Source organism: Castanea sativa, chromosome 6 (assembly GCF_040712315.1).
Source record: "Castanea sativa cultivar Marrone di Chiusa Pesio chromosome 6, ASM4071231v1".
Lineage (NCBI taxonomy): Eukaryota > Viridiplantae > Streptophyta > Magnoliopsida > Fagales > Fagaceae > Castanea > Castanea sativa.
Genome location: NC_134018.1, coordinates 13,960,715 through 13,967,582, shown reverse-complemented (window position 1 = coordinate 13,967,582; position 6,868 = coordinate 13,960,715). Strand labels below are relative to the sequence as shown.

At 37.0% G+C, this 6,868-nt stretch overlaps 1 non-coding gene across 1 annotated transcript; it reads left to right on the top strand.

The window, feature by feature from the left end:
• The first annotated feature begins 6,136 nt into the window (after window positions 1-6,136).
• Window positions 6,137-6,243, top strand: LOC142641867 (small nucleolar RNA R71). Its single transcript, XR_012845541.1, has one exon. It is a non-coding gene; the product is annotated as a small nucleolar RNA R71 (small nucleolar RNA).
• Window positions 6,244-6,868: the final 625 nt, after the last annotated feature.

Sequence of the window (6,868 nt, the reverse complement as noted above, 5' to 3'; positions counted from 1 at the left end):
TTATACCACACTTTTTATTCAATCATATCAATATCTGAACTACACAATCTTCAAGATCAAATAAAGACTTTATTAGGACGTAATGTAGGGTAAAAGTAAAGGGAATGAAATAAAAGTGGGTAAAGGTAAATATAAGAAGTGTTTTCAAGATTTGTCAAAATGTCAACTCTTTTTGGAATTTCCATTCAACATTTTTTTTCAACTCTTCTTCTTCAAAGCAATACTCCTTTACATTTCACTTCTCAAAATTTAATGAGAACCATTTTTTTTTTGTTTACTTACTTCAAGTCGTCACTTATCTTTTGACATGAATGTAGGCATTTGTGATGGATGCACCCAGTTACTCAACAAGTCACAATCTTGAAGTGCTTTTGCATACTCATATTTCAAGTTATGGATTGATGTAAGAGTAAACATTGGTAATGAATACTTCTAGTTACTAAGCAACTCAAAACATTGGAGTAAATAGAACTCTGTACAATTTTTTCTTCTTTTTTCCTTTCTTCTTTGAATTCTCGCACAAACTACCACATTGAAACAAACTGATCAAATTCCATCTTGAAACACTATGGACAAGGGCTTTAAGAAAGAAAGGCTAATTAAAAGGCCCAATGGGGTGACTAGCGATAATGTATCAAAAAAGAAAAAGAAAAACACATATATGGCTCAAAGTAGACAAAAATGGCCTAATCTCATCTCTCAAAGACTAGTATAGTTCATTCAACATCAATGACTTCAAAAGGTTCAAGTGTGGCATAAAATCATTTTTTATTGGCCAAAAGAAAGAACAATGAGACTACAACAAGGGAAATATGTTACGCACTTCCAAATGAACTTTAAGATTAGAAAAAATAAATAAAAAACTTCCAAAAATAATGATTGGTTCAAAACTCACAAGGGTTACAGTCTCCACATTGTTATCATCAAGATTTTCTAATCATTTTTATCCTTCAACAACAAGTTGTGTCTGAGTGGCTACGTGCATGTGCAATGAATTGAGCATGAAAGCAATGAAATTCTTTAAGCAAGATTAGTATAATGAACTTAAAACACAAACCTCAAGCTAGGCAAAAGAAAGTTTTTTTTTTTTTGAATAAATAAAATAAACTCCCTTCCCCCAAACCTAAATTTCACATTGTCCTCAATGGGAAAAAGGAAGAAAAACTAAATAAAAGAATGAGAAAGGCGAAGAGATGCTGCCCTGATTTCTAATTGAATATTTTTCCTTGAGGTCCAGCCGTGTACCCAGTGAAGATTTCTGTGTTCTCTTTATTCCTACAAAATGGAAGAAAGAAAAAAAATAAAACAATAAGATAAAGACAAAAAATAAAAAAAATAAAAAAAAATCAAAACAGAAACAAAAAATGAAAAACTTGGGTGGCCTCCCAAAAGCGCTTTATTTAACGTCTGTAGCTAGACGTTATCCTTTCATCCTTTTTTACAGATGAGATTGATGGAGCATTTTTCTGAGTTAAAGTCTCCATCCATATAGGGTTTTAATCTCTGTCCATTTACTTTAAATGTTCCTTTTTGTTCATGATGGACTTCAACCGCCCCATAGGGAAAAATTTGGGTTACCACAAACGGTCCTGACCACCGAAAGTGCAGCTTTCCTGGAAAGAGTCGAAGTCTTGAATTAAATAATAGAACTTTTTGCCCAACTTCGAATTCCCGACTTAGAATATGCTTATCATGCCATCTCTTAGTTTTATCTTTGTAAATTCGAGCATTCCCATAAGCATCATTTCGGAACTCATCCATCTCATTGATTCGCAATATTCTCTTCTTTCCAGCTGCTTGTAGATCAAAGTTCAGTATCCTTGGCGCCCAATAGGCTTTGTGTTCTAGTTCCACTGGTAGATGACATGCTTTTCCATAAACGAGTCGGTATGGTGACATCCCGATCGATGTTTTGAATGCTGTTCTATAGGCCCATAAAGTATTATCTAACTTTCTCACCCAGTCTATACGAGAGATATTCACGGTCTTTTCCAATATACGCTTCAGCTCTCGATTAGATACCTTGACTTGTCTGCTCGTTTGAGGATGGTATGGTGTCGCCATGTTATGTGTAGCTCCATATTTAGTTAGTAGTGCTTCAAATTGGTGATTGCAAAAATGCTTTCCGCCATCACTGATTATTGCCCTTGGAGTGCCGAATCGGGAGAAGATATTCTTTTGTAGAAAATTCACTATGATTCTCGCATCATTAGTCGGCAAAGCAACTGCTTCCACCCATTTGGAGACATAATCTACAGCCACCAAAATAAATTTGTTAGAATATGAGGATGGAAAAGGACCCATGAAATCTATACCCCAAACATCAAATAATTCAATAACTAAAATATTGTTTAAAGGCATCTCATGTTTCCAAGAAATATTTCCAACTCTTTGACAATGATCACACAAATTAACAAATTTAAATGCATCTTTAAAAATAGATGGCCAATAAAACCCTAATTGTAGAATTTTTGCCGTTGTTTTTGCACCACCAAAGTGGCCGCCAACTTCCAATGAATGACAATGTCTGAGTATGTTCTCCATCTCCTCCTCGGGCACACATCTTCTGATTATCTGGTCCGCATAATGCTGGTATAAAAAAAGGTTCTTCCCAAAAATAATATTTCAAGTCGGAGAAGAACTTCTTCTTTTGTTGATATGTCATCCTGGGAGGTAGAATTTACGACACCAAGTAGTTGACTATGTCGGCGTACCATGGAACAACTTGTATAGCCATCAAATGCTCATCCGAGAATGCTTCTTTTATTTCAACTTGCTACTCATCATCCGTACCTAGAAGCTCCATCCGAGACAAGTGATCCACCACCAAATTTTCAGTACCCTTCTTGTCCTTAATCTCCAAATCAAATTCTTGTAGAAGCAAAATCCATTGAAGCAATCTTGGTTTAGCATCCTTCTTTGCAAGCAAGTACTTCAAAGCAGAGTAATCAGTGTAGACAATCACCTTCGAACCTATCAAGCAAGAACGAAATTTGTCAAAAGCAAAAACAACTGCTAATAATTCTTTTTCAGTAGTGGCATAATTCAGTTGAGCTTCTGTTAAGGTCCTACTTGCATAATAAATAACATGAAAATTTTTATCTTTTCTCTGCCCTAAAACAGCCCCCATAGCATAATCACTGGTATCACACATTAATTCAAACGGTAAATTCCAATCTGGTGACACAATTATAGGTGCTGAAATTAATTTCTTTTTCAGTGTTTCAAAAGCATGCAAGCATTCATCAGAAAATTCAAATCGAGTGTCTTTAATCAACAAATTGCAAAGAGGTTTAGTAATTTGGGAAAAATCCTTTATAAACCTTCGGTAGAATCCGGCGTGTCCCAAGAAACTTCTCACGCCCTTCACATTGGCTGGTGGTGGGAGTTTTTTGATCACTTCTACTTTTTGCTCTGTCAACTTCAATTCCCTTAGAGGAAATGCGGTGGCCTAGCACTCTCCCCTCCTCTACCATGAAGTGGCATTTTTCCCAGTTCAATACTAAATTTGTCTCCTTGCATCTCTGCAAAACTGAAGATAACATAGACAAACAATTATCAAAAGAATATCCAAAGACAGAGAAGTCATCCATGAAGACTTCTAAAAAATTTTCCACCATGTCTGAGAAGATGGACATCATGCATCTTTGAAATGTGGCTGGCGCATTGCAAAGGCCAAAACGCATCCGCCTTTATGCAAATGTTCCATATGGACAAGTAAAAGTGGTCTTCTCTTGATCTTCAGGCGCGATGGCTATTTGATTATAACCAGAGTATCCATCCAGAAAACACTAGTAAGCATCTAGCATTTGATCAATAAAAGGTAAAGGAAAATGATCTTTCCGAGTTGCACCATTAAGCCTTCTGTAATCTATGCACATTCGCCATCCCGTGACAGTCCGTGTTGGTATAAGTTCATCATTATCATTTTTGATCACGGTTATTCCACCTTTCTTTCTGACAACTTGTACTGGACTTACCTATGCGCTGTCCGAGATAGGATAAATAATTCCGGCATCTAATAGCTTCAACACTTCTTTATGCACCATTTCTTGCATTGATGGATTCAATCTTCTCTGGGGTTGGATAATCAGTTTATATTTTTCCTCCATTAAAATCTTGTGTGTGCAAATTGAAGGACTAATTCCTTTGATGTCAGAGATGGTCCAACCCAAAGCCATCTTGTGTTCCCGCAAGATTCTCAGCAACTTTTCCTCCTCTACACCACTTAAAGAACTGTTAATAATAACTGGAAGAGTAGAGTCTTGACCTAAGAAGGCGTATCTTAACTTTGATGGAAGCAGTTTGAGCTTAAGTTTAGGTGGTTCTTCTGGTGGAGATGTTGGCTGACATGATTTCAAGTCTTCCACTTTTGGTTGCATTGAAAGAGGAAAGAGTGGTGAAGCCTCCAAATATCTTTCACACTCCTTAACCTCTTCATCATTGAATTTAACAAGTGTAGAGTGAGTAAGACATACCTCAAGTGGTAACTTTAGAAAATCAATTGCATAAGTCTCATTGGCCATGATCACGTCTCAGTCACTTATTTGAAAACAAGAATGTGTCTCGAGAAGAAATTCCATAGACTTAAATACATCAAAGTGGCCTCATCCTCTCTGACCCACAAAACAAGTTTTCCTTGCTGGACATCAATTAAGGTCCTTCCCATTGCAAGGAAAGGTCGACCCAATATCAAAGGGATCTCCTCGTCCTCATCCATATCAAGGACAATGAAGTCAGCTGGGAAGAAGAACTTGTCAACTTTTACTAATACGTCCTCAATGACTCCTCTTGGATATTTAATGGATCTATCCGCCAATTGTAAAGAGATAGTGGTCGGCTTTACTTCTCCAAGACCCAATTTCTTGAAAACAGAGAGAGGCATTAGATTGATACTTGCCCCTAAATCACATAAAGCTCTATCAAAATAAGATTTTCCTATAGTGCAAGGGATAGTGAAACTCCCCGGATCTTTCAGCTTAGGCGGCAGCTTCTTTTGTAAGATTGCACTACTCTCCTCTGTCAGCATTACTGTTTCATGCTCCTCCAATTTCTGCTTCTTTGATATAATATCCTTAAAAAATTTAGCATATTTAGGTATTTGTTCCAAAGCTTCAATGAGAGGAATATTAATATGAAATTGCTTAAATATACTTAGAAATTTAGAAAACTGATCATCCACATTGTTTTTTCTTAATCTTTGCGGAAAGGGAATTGGTGGATCATATATTGAAGGAGAATAAGTCTCAAAAGTAACTTCCCTGGCTTTTTTTTATTTTGAAGCTCTTCATTCTCCTTAGTCTTCTCAGCTTGCTCCACTTCTTTCATCTCTGACTCGGCCTCCTTCATATTTGACTCCTCATTATCTACGGCTTCATCTTGTTTTGCATTTGTTACTTTTGGCTCCTCATATGTTCATCCACTTCTCAATGATATTGCCTTTACATGTTCTTTCGGATTGGTGACAGTGTTGCTTGGCAAAGTTCCTGCAGTCCTCTCTGTGAGCAGGTTTGAGAGTTGACCGATTTGCACCTCAAGATTACAGATTAAAGCTGAATTGTTTTGGATCGCCACATCTGTCTTCTGTAAGTACTGCATGAACATGTCCTCAAGTGTCGGCTTTTTCTCTTGCTATGGAAATTACTGAGGTGGTTTAGCCTGCCCTTGGTTATTGCTCCATGAAAAGTTGGGGTGATTCCTCCATCCAGGATTGTATGTGTTCGAGTACGAATTATTTTGACGTTGAAAATTTGATACGTAATTTGCTTGTCCATAACTCGATTAGGCAAAAGGATTTCCCACTTGGCAATCAGCACTAGAATGATTTCCTGAATAATGATCACAAACAACATCAGTTTGAACAACATTAACATTCATTTTACCTAGTTGTTGAGACAAAGTTGACATTTGTGCCGCTAATGAGGTAATAGAATCAAGTTCTAAAAGTCTAGCTGTCTTTCTTGGCATTGCTCTTTTTGTAGCCCATTGATAGTTGTTGGATGCCAATTCTTCCAGAAGTTCATAGGCTGCCTCATGAGTTTTACTCATTAAAACTCCACTAGTTGCTGCATCAACCATAGACCTGTTTGTAGCTCCTAGACCATTGTAGAATGTTTGCACTTGAAGCCATGCTGGAAGGTCATGATGAGGACACCTTCACAATAAATCTTTGTACCTCTCCCATGCTTCATATAATGAGTCACCCTCAAATTGGATGAACGTGGTGATATCATTCCTTAGCTTTGTTGTCTTTGCGGGAGGGAAATAGTTTGCTAAGAATTTTTGAGCTAACTCCTCCCATGTAGTAATGATGCCAGGTGGCAAAGAATTCAACCAAACTTTTGCTTTATCCCTAAGTGAGAAGGGAAAAAGTCTTAGTCGAATCGCATCATCCGTCACTCTGTTATGTTTAAAAGTATCACAAATTCCAAGAAATTTGCAATATGGACATTAGGATCCTCTTGTGATAGCCCCCCGAACTGGACAGTCTACTGTATCATCTGAATGATGGCCGGCTTGATCTCTAAATTATTGGCTTGTATGGTTGGCCTCCTTATGCTCGATGTAACTTTATTTACCGAGGGTGTAACATAATCGCTTAACGCCTTTTGCTCTTGATCGACCATATTAGATAGAGATGTGTTGGCCTCTTTCTTCTTTTCTTTCTTGAGCTGATGTAAGGTTCTTTCAATTTCAGGATCAAAGAGTGTATGCCCCAACAGTTTAGATCTGGTCATGCACTTCTAATTCCTAAAAAGAAAGAAAACAAACTCAGATGCACCAAATTTAAATAAATTTTTTTGAATAAATAAAATAAAATCCAAAGTAGTAAATATCTAGCTAGTATCAATATCAATAACAAATCGTT